At 42.1% G+C, this 10,000-nt stretch overlaps 4 non-coding genes across 4 annotated transcripts; all 4 read left to right on the forward strand.

The window, feature by feature from the left end:
* The first annotated feature begins 2,274 nt into the window (after positions 1 to 2,274).
* Positions 2,275 to 2,348, forward strand: TRNAI-AAU (transfer RNA isoleucine (anticodon AAU)). Its single transcript has one exon. It is a non-coding gene; the product is annotated as a tRNA-Ile (tRNA).
* A 2,225-nt stretch (positions 2,349 to 4,573) lies between these two features.
* TRNAI-AAU (transfer RNA isoleucine (anticodon AAU)) lies at positions 4,574 to 4,646 on the forward strand. The gene has a single exon. It is a non-coding gene; the product is annotated as a tRNA-Ile (tRNA).
* A 2,160-nt stretch (positions 4,647 to 6,806) lies between these two features.
* On the forward strand, positions 6,807 to 6,880 carry TRNAI-AAU (transfer RNA isoleucine (anticodon AAU)). Its single transcript has one exon. It is a non-coding gene; the product is annotated as a tRNA-Ile (tRNA).
* Positions 6,881 to 9,534: 2,654 nt separating this feature from the next.
* Positions 9,535 to 9,607, forward strand: TRNAI-AAU (transfer RNA isoleucine (anticodon AAU)). Its single transcript has one exon. It is a non-coding gene; the product is annotated as a tRNA-Ile (tRNA).
* The last annotated feature ends 393 nt before the right edge of the window (positions 9,608 to 10,000 follow it).

Consider the following 10,000-nt stretch of genomic DNA (forward strand, 5'->3'; position numbering starts at 1 on the left):
GTTTGTTGTTGTGTTTGTGTGTGTGTGTGTGTGTGTGTGTGTGTGTTGTGTGTGTTTGTTGTGTGTGTGTGTGTGTGTGTGGTGTGTGTGTGTATGTGTGTGTATGTATATGTAAGTGAGTATGCATATTGCCTTTATTTATGTGTGTGTGTGTGTGTGTGTGTGTGTTTTTGTCAGTGTGTGTGAGTGTGTGTATACGCAGATGTGTGTGTTTGTGTGTGTGTGTGTGTGTGTGTGTGTGTGTCTTTGTCAGTGTGTGTGAGTGTGTGTATACGCAGATGTGTGTGTTTGTGTGTGAGTGTGGTTAGGTGTGTGTCTGTGTGTGTGTCTGTGTGTGGTTGCGTGTGTCTGTGTCTGTCTGTCTGTATGTATGTTTTTGTGTAAGTGTGTGTGTGTGTGCGTGTGTCATGTGTGGTGTTTGTGTGTGTGTGTGTGTGTGTGTGTGTTGTGTGTGTGTGTGTGTGTGTGTGTGTGTGTGTGTGTGTGTGTGTGTGTGTGTGTATGTGTGTGTGTGTGTGTCTATGTGTGTGTGTGTGTGTGTGTGTGTGTGTGTGTGTGTGTGTGTGTGTGTGTGTGTGTGTGTGTGTATGTGTGTGTATGTGTGTGTGTGTGTGTGTGTGTGTGTGTGTATGTGTGTGTGTGTGTGTGTGTGTGTGTGTGTGTGTGTGTGTGTGTGTGTGTGTGTGAGTGTGTTTGTGCGTGTGTGTTAGTCTCTATGTGTGTGTGTGTGTGTGTGTGTGTGTGTGTGTGTGTGTGTGTGTGTGTGTGTGTGTGTGTATGCATGTTTTTGTGTATTTATGTATGTGTGTGTGTGTGAGTATATAGGTGTGTGTATGCACGTGTGTGTGTGTGTGTGTGCTTATGTGTGTGTGTGTGTGTGTGTGTGTGTGTGTGTGTGTGTGTGTGTGTGTGTGTGTGTGTGTGTGTGTGTGTGTTTGTATATATGTGTATGTGTGTGTGTGTGTGTGTGTGTGTGTGTGTGTGTGTGTGTGTGTGTGTGTGTTTGTGTGTGTGTATGTGTGTTTGTGTGTTAATGTGTGTGTGTTATCAGAAAAGAAGAGAGAATGTTGGGGTGAGGAGAGCGGTGAGAGTAAGTGAGCTCGGAAGGGAGGCTTGTATGAGGAGGTCCTAGGAAAGATGAGTGCGTAATTGAAAAAGTTGAGAGGAAATGACGTAAGGGGAGTGGGGGAGGAATGGGATGTATTAAAGGAAGCAGTGATGGCTTGTGGAAAAGATGCTTGTGGCATGAGAAAAGTGCGAGGTAGGCATATAAGAAAGGGTAGTAGGTGGTGGGATGAAGAAGTAAGATTGTTAGTGAAAGAGAATAGAGAGAAACGTTTGGACGATTTTTGCAGTGAAGTGGTGCAAATGACTGGGAGATGTATGAAAGAAAGCGGCAGGGGGTTAAGAGAAAGGTGCAAGAGGTGAAAAAGAGGGAAATGAGAGAGTATCGTTAAACTTTAGGGAGAATAAAAGGATATTTTGGAAGGAGGCAAATAAAGTGCCTAAGACAAGAGAAGAAATGGGAACATTGGTGAAGGGGGCATATGGGGAGTTAATCACAAGTAGTGATGAAGTGAGGAGGTGGAGTGAGTATTTTTAAGTAACAAACCTAAAAAACACATAAAGCTAATAGAGGTGGTGCAGAGGAAGACAACAAGGGCGTTACCAGTATCAACAAAGCAGAATCACAGAGAAAAATTGGATTCCTAATATATATCCAACGTGGATGAGAGAAAAGATAGGCCTGACCTGATCACAACATACAACTTCTTTTACCAAACTGATGAAGTAAACGGTTGACACTTCTTTCATAATAGGACCAGAGAACAACATGAAATTAAGCATAAGATTTGGTATGAAATATGTAGAGAAATACTTTTATAGTATAAGAAAGTTGGATGAATGGAATAAAGTGAAAGAGTGTATATTAAATGAAGACAGCAAAGAGAGATTTCATTTAAAGTCGTATGACAGGAGAGGATGTTCAGGAGATGGGGCCCCAACAGTGTAAACTTCCTTCCCGTACAGTACAAATAGGTGATTACACACACACACAGATGACAACTGTAAACTGTCAAGTAACATTAGTTGTTACAACCGTAAATCATTATTTTCTTTCCTAGTGAGTGTGTCTGTGTGTGTGTGTGTGTGTGTGTGTGTATGTGTGTGTGTGTGTGTGTGTGTGTGTGTGTGTGTGTGTGTGTGTGTGTGTGTGTGTGTGTGTTTGCTGTACTAGGATGGAGTTATACAATCTTGGGAACCATCTTTATCGGCCCGTTAGCTCAGTAAGTTAGAGCGCCGTGCTAATAACGCGGATGTCGAGGGTTCGACCCCCTTAAGGGCCAGTGTACGCAACTTTTGATGGGTCACATGCATATTGAGAGTGTTTGTAGTCTTAGAATTACATCTTAACACCTGAAGATATACTTAAAGAGTCTTTCTCCCCTATCCCTGGAGATAGGGGAGAAAGAATATTTACCCCGTATTCCCCGCTTGTCTTAGAACGTGATTAAAGGGGACAGGAGCAGGGGACTAGAAAACCTCCCCTCCTTATATTTAACTTTCTAAAAGAGGAAACAGAAGAAGGAGTAATGCGGGGAGTGCTCATCCTCCTCGAAGACTCAGATTGGAGTGTCTACATGTGTGTGGATGTAATTAAGATGAGAAAAGAGGAGAGATGGGTAGTATGTTTGAGGGAAGGAACCTGAATGTTTTGGCTCTAAGTGAAACGAAGCTCAAGGGTAAATGGGAAGAGTGGTTTGGGAGTGCCTTAGGAGTAAAGTCAGGGATTGGTGAGAGGACAAGAGCAAAGGAGGGAGTAGCACTACTCCTGAAGCAGGAGTTGTGGAAGCATGTAGCAGAGTGCAAGAAAATATACTCAAGATTGATATGGGTGAAACTGAAAGTGGATGGAGAAAGATGGGTGATTATCGGTGATTATGCAACTGGTCATGAGAAGAAAGATCATGAGAGGCAAGTGTTTTGGGAGCAGCTTTGATACACGAAACCGGGTTATGGTGATGGGTGATTTGAATGCAAAGGTGAGGAATGTGATAGTTGAGGGTATAATTGGTGTACATGGGGTGTTCAGTGTTGTAAATACAAATGGTGAGGAGATTGTGGATTTGCGTACTGAAAAAGGAGTGGTGATTGGGAATCCTTCGCTTAGAAACACAGATATACATAGGTATACGTATGTAAGTAGGAGAGATGGCCAGAGAGCATTATTGGATTACGTGTTAATTGATAGGCGCGTGAAAGAGACTTTTGGATGTTGATATGCTGAGAGGGGCAACTGGAGGCATGTCTGATCATTATCTTAGTGAGGCGAAGGCGAAGTTTAGTAGTTTTCAGAAAAGAAGAGAGAATGTTGGGGTGAGGAGAGTGGTGAGAGTAAGTGAGCTCGGAAAGGAGACTTGTGTGAGGAAGTCCTAGGAAAGATTGAGTGCAAAATTGAAAAAGTTGAGAGGAAATGACGTAAGGGGAGTGGGGGAGGAATGGGATGTATTAAAGGAAGCAGTGATGGCTTGTGGAAAAGATGCTTGTGGCATGAGAAAAATGGGAGGTAGGCATATAAGAAAGGGTAGTGAGTGGTGGGATGAAGAAGTAAGATTGTTAGTGAAAGAGAAGAGAGAGAAACGTTTGGACGATTTTTGCAGTGAAGTGGTGCAAATGACTGGGAGATGTATAAAAGAAAGGGGCAGGAGGTCAAGAGAAAGGTGCAAGAGGTGAAAAAGAGGGAAATGAGAGAGTATCGTTAAACTTTAGGGAGAATAAAAGGATATTTTGGAAGGAGGCAAATAAAGTGCCTAAGACAAGAGAAGAAATGGGAACATCGGTGAAGGGGGCTTATGGGGAGTTAATCACAAGTAGTGATGAAGTGAGGAGGTGGAGTGAGTATTTTGAAGTAACAACGCCTAAAAAACACATAAAGCTAATAGAGGTGGTGCAGAGGAAGACAACAAGGACGTTACCAGTATCAACAAAGCAGAATCACAGAGAAAAATTGATTCCTAATATATGTCCAACGTGGATGAGAGAAAAGATAGGCGTGACCTGATCACAACATACAACTTCTTTTACCAAACTGATGAAGTAAACGGTTGACACTTCTTTCATAATAGGACCAGAGAACAACATGAAATTAAGCATAGGATTTGGTATGAAATATGTAGAGAAATACTTTTATAGTATAAGAAAGTTGGATGAATGGAATAAAGTGAAAGAGTGTATATTAAATGAAGACAGCAAAGAGAGATTTCATTTAAAGTCGTATGACAGGAGAGGATGTTCAGGAGATGGGGCCCCAACAGTGTAAACTTCCTTCCCGTACAGTACAAATAGGTGATTACACACACACACACAGATGACAACTGTAAACTGTCAAGTAACATTAGTTGTTACAACCGTAAATCATTATTTTCTTTCCTAGTGAGTGTGGGTCTGTGTGTGTGTGTGTGTGTCTGTGTGTGTGTGTCTGTGTGTGTGTGTGTGTGTGTGTGTGTGTGTGTGTGTGTGTGTGTGTGCTGTACTAGGATGTAGTTATACAATCTTGGGAACCATCTTTATCGGCCCGTTAGCTCAGTTGGTTAGAGCGCCGTGCTAATAACGCGGATGTCGAGGGTTCGACCCCTTAAGGGCCAGTGTACGCAACTTTTGATGGGTCACATGCATATTGAGAGTGTTTGTATTCTTAGAATTACATCTTAACACCTGAAGATATACTTAAAGAGTCTTTCTCCCCTATCCCTGGAGATAGGGGAGAAAGAATATTTACCCCGTATTCCCCGCTTGCCTTAGAATGTGATTAAAGGGGAAAGGAGCAGGGAACTAGAAAACCTCCCCTCCTTATATTTAACTTTCTAAAAGAGGAAACAGAAGAAGGAGTAATGCGGGGAGTGCTCATCCTCCTCGAAGGCCCAGATTGGAGTGTCTAAATGTGTGTGGATGTAACTAAGATGAGAAAAAAGAAGAGATACGTAGTATGTTTGAGGGAAGGAACCTGAATGTTCTGGCTCTAAGTGAAACGAAGCTCAAGGGTAAATGGTAAGAGTGGTTTGGGAATGCCTTAGGAGTAAAGTCAGGGATTGGTGAGAGGACAAGAGCAAAGGAGGGAGTAGCACTTCTCCTGAAGCAGGAGTTGTGGAAGCATGTGACATGGTGTAAGAAAATATACGCTAGATTGATATGGGTAAATCTGAAAGTGGATGGAGAAAGATGGGTGATTATTGGTGATTATGCAACTGGTTATGAGAAGAAAGATCATGAGAGGCAAGTGTTTTGGGAGCAGCTTTGATACACAAGACCGGGTTATGGTGAAGGGTGATTTGAATACAAAGGTGAGGAATGTGATTGTTGAGGGTATAATTGGTATACATGGGGTGTTCAGTGTTGTAAATACAAATGGTGACGAGCTTGCGGATTTGCGTACTGAAAAAGGACTGGTGATTGGGAATACTTCGTTTAGAAACAGACATACCTAGATATACGTATGTAAGTAGGAGAGATGGCCAGAGATCGTTATTGGATTACGTGTTAATTGATAGGCGCGTGAAAGAGACTTTTGGACGTTGATGTGCGGAGAGGGGCAACTGGTGGGACGTCTGATCATTATCTTAGTGAGGCGAAGGCAAGTTTAGTAGTTTTCAGAGGAGAAGAGAGAAAGTTGGGGTGAAGAGAGCGGCGAGAGTAAGTGAGCTCGGAAGGGAGGCTTGTGTGAGGAGGTCCTAGGAAATTTAAGCGCGGAAATGAAAAAGTTGAGGGGAAATGACGTAAGGGGAGTGGGGGAGGAATGGGATGTATTAAAAGGAGTGATGGCTTGTGGAAAAAATGCTTGTGGCATGAGAAAAATGGGAGGTAGGCATATAAGAAAGGGTAGTGAGTGGTGGGATGAAGAAGTAAGATTGTTAGTGAAAGAGAAGAGAGAAAAACGTTTGGACGATTTTTGCAGTGAAGTGGTGCAAATGACTGGAAGATATATAAAAGAAAGGGGCAGGAGGTCAAGAGAAAGGTGCAAGAGGTGAAAAAGAGGGAAATGAGGGAGTATCGTTAAACTTTAGGGAGAATAAAAGGATATTTGGAAGGAGGTAAATAAAGTGCCCAAGACAAGACAAGAAATGGGAACATCGGTGAAGGGGGCTTATGGGGAGTTAATCACAAGTAGTGATGAAGTGAGGAGGTGGAGTGAGTATTTTGTAGTAACAACGCCTAAAAAACACATAAAGCTGATAGAGGTGGTGCAGAGGAAGCAGAATCACAGAGAAAAATTGGATTCCTAATATATGTCCAACATGGATGTGAGAAAAGATAGGCCTGACCTGATCACAACATACAACTTCTTTTACCAAACTGATGAAGTAAACGGTTGACACTTCTTTCATAATAGGACCAGAGAACAACAAGAAATTAAGCATAGGATTTGGTATGATATATGTAGAGAAATACTTTTATAGTATAAGAAAGTTGGATGAATGGAATATAGTGATAGAGTGTATATTGAATGAAGACAGCAAAGAGAGATTTCATTTAAAGTCGTATGACAGGAGAGGATGTTCAGGAGATGGGGCCCCAACAGTGTAAACTTCCTTCCCGTACAGTACAAATAGGTGATTACACACACACACAGATGACAACTGTAAACTGTCAAGTAACATTAGTTGTTACAACCGTAAATCATTATTTTCTTTCCTAGTGTGTGTGTGTGTGGGTGTGTGTGTGTGTGTGTGTGTGTGTGTGTGTGTGTGTGTGTGTGTGTGTGTGCTGTACTAGGAGGGAGTTATACAATATTGGGAACCATCTTTATCGGCCCGTTAGCTCAGTTGGTTAGAGCGCCGTGCTAATAACGCGGATGTCGAGGGTTCGACCCCCTTACGGGCCAATGTATACAATTTTTGATGTACAACATGCATAGTGAGAGTGTATGTGGTCTTAAAATTAGGTCTTAACACCTGAAGAAGTTGTTAATGATTTATTGGTATTTCAGTATATTATGACGTTGTCGGCCTTAATGACCGTGGCAGTTGAAAGGTCTAAAGGCCAAACAACTGACCAAACAACCCATCTCGTAGATCTTTTCCACTATCATAAAGATTTTTGGTTGTCTGTAAGTTGACCACATTACTATTTCCTCATTTAGTCTGTTCCATTTCTCCACCACTCTCATACCGTTAAAATACTTATTCATATATCTTTGAACAAGTACATTGCTTAATTACATGTTATGACCTCTGGTTGTTCTATCCCTAGATCCTTCGAAGAACTGTACACTGTTGACGACATCACACTGGTTTAGAAACTTCTAGGTTGTGATCAGATCACTCCTCACTCTTCTTTCGCTCATGATAGACTAATGTAAAGACTCTGAGCTTTCTCTTTAACTAAACTCTTAATGCTGGTACCGTGCTTGTTTACCTTCTTCTGGACCTTCTCCATTGGCTCGTTGTGTTTCTTTATGTGCGGTGAACAACCCTGGGAAGCATATTGCAGTTTTAGTGTTTTTGTAGGTTATGAACAACTTGTTGAATATTTCCTTATCCATAATTCTGAAAGCCATTCTAATATTTGCCAACAGACAGTTGGAATTCTTAAACATTCTCCGAAGGGATTCGGTGAATCGTAAAGGACGAGTCTCCTGTACCTGGAGGCAGCTGCTTGTATGAAGGTTCCCAGGAGCATCCGGTATATATAATGTTTACATCTAGTATCTAGTACATATGATGGTTACCTGGTGCCTCTTATACATATGATGATTACCTGGTGCCTGCTGTACATATGATGGTTACCTGGTGCCTGCTGTACATATGATGGTCACCTGAAGCTTCGTGTACATATGATGGTTACCTGGTGCCTCCTGTACATATGATGGATACCTGGCTCCTCCTGTACATATAAATGGTCACTTCGAGCTTCCTGTACATATGATGGTGACCTGGTGCCTCCTGTACATATGATGGTTACCTGGTGCCTCCTGTACATATGATGGATACCTGGCTCCTCCTGTACATATAAATGGTCACTTCGAGCTTCCTGTACATATGATGGTTACCTGGTGCCTCCTGTACATATGATGGTTACCTGGAGCCTATTATACATATGATGGTTAATTGGAGCCTCCTGTGCACATGATGATTACCTGGAACCTCCTGTATATCTATAATTACATGGTGCCTCCTGTATATGTGATGGTTACCTGGAGCCTCCTGTACATATGATAGTTACCTGGTACCTCCTGTACATATGATGGTTACCTAACGCCTCCTGTACATACGATGGTTACCAAGAGCTTACTGTACATATGATGGTTACCTGGTGCCTCCTATACATATGATGGTTACCTGGTGCCTCCTGTACAAATGATGGTTACCTGAATCCTCCTGTACAAATGATGGTTACCTGGTGCCTCCTGTACATATGATGGTTACCTGGAGCCTATTATACATATGATGGTTACCTAACGCCTATCGGTATTTCAGTATATTATGACGTTGTCGGCCTTAATGACCGTGGCAGTTGAAAGGTCTAAAGGCCAAACAACTGACCAAACAACCCATCTCTTAAATCTTTTCCACTATCATAAAGATTTTTGGTTTTCTGTACGTTGACCACATTTACTATTTCCTCATTTAGTCTGTTCCATTTCTCCACCACTCTCATACTGCTAAAGTACTTATTCATATATCTTTGAACAAGTACATTGCTTAATTACATGTTATGACCTATGGTTCTTCTATCCCTGGATCCTTCGAAGAACTGTACACTGTTGACGACATCACACTGGTTTAGAAACTTCTAGGTTGTGATCAGATCACTCCTCACTCTTCTTTCGCTCATGATAGACTAATGTAAAGCCTCTGAGCTTTCTCTTTAACTAAACACTTAATGCTGGTACCGTGCTTGTTTTCCTTCTTCTGGACCTTCTCCATTGGCTCGTTGTGTTTCTTTATGTGCGGTGAACAACCCTGGGAAGCATATTGCAGTTTTAGTGTTTTTGTAGGTTATGAACAACTTGTTGAATATTTCCTTATCCATAAGTCTGAAAGCCATTCTAATATTTGCCAACAGACAGTTGGAATTCTTAAACATTCTCCGAAGGGATTCGGTGAATCGTAAAGGACGAGTCTCCTGTACCTGGAGGCAGCTGCTTGTATGAAGGTTCCCAGGAGCAACCGGTATATATAATGTTTACATCTAGTATCTAGTACATATGATGGTTACCTGGTGCCTCTTATACATATGATGATTACCTGGTGCCTGCTGTACATATGATGATTACCTGGTGCCTGCTGTACATATGATGGTTACCTGGAGGTTTCTGTACATATGATGGTCACCTGCAGCCTCCTGTACATATGATGGTTACGACTGTAAACTGTCATGTAACGTTGGTTATTAAAACAGCAAAACATTATCTTCTTTTCCAGTGTGTGTGTGTGTGTGTGTGTGTGTGTGTGTGTGTGTGTGTGTGTGTGTGTGTGTGTGTGTGTGTTTGCTGTACTAGGATGGAGTTATACAATCTTGGGAACCATCTTTATCGGCCCGTTAGCTCAGTTGGTTAGAGCGCCGTGCTAATAACGCGGATGTCGAGGGTTCGACCCCCTTAAGGCCAGTGTACGCAACTTTTGATGGGTCACATGCATATTGAGAGTGTTTGTAGTCTTAGAATTACATCTTAACACCTGAAGATATACTTAAAGAGTCTTTCTCCCCTATCCCTGGAGATAGGGGAGAAAGAATATTTACCCCGTATTCCCCGCTTGTCTTAGAAGGTGATTAAAGGGGACAGGAGCAGAGGACTAGAAAACCTCCCCTCCTTATATTTAACTTTCTAAAAGAGGAAACAGAAGAAGGAGTAATGCGGGGAGTGCTCATCCTCCTCGAAGGCCCAGATTGGAGTGTCTAAATGTGTGTGGATGTAACTAAGATGAGAAAAAGAAGAGATACGTAGTATGTTTGAGGGAAGGAACCTGAATGTTCTGGCTCTAAGTGAAACGAAGCTCAA

Source organism: Panulirus ornatus, chromosome 29 (assembly GCF_036320965.1).
Source record: "Panulirus ornatus isolate Po-2019 chromosome 29, ASM3632096v1, whole genome shotgun sequence".
Taxonomy (NCBI): domain Eukaryota; kingdom Metazoa; phylum Arthropoda; class Malacostraca; order Decapoda; family Palinuridae; genus Panulirus; species Panulirus ornatus.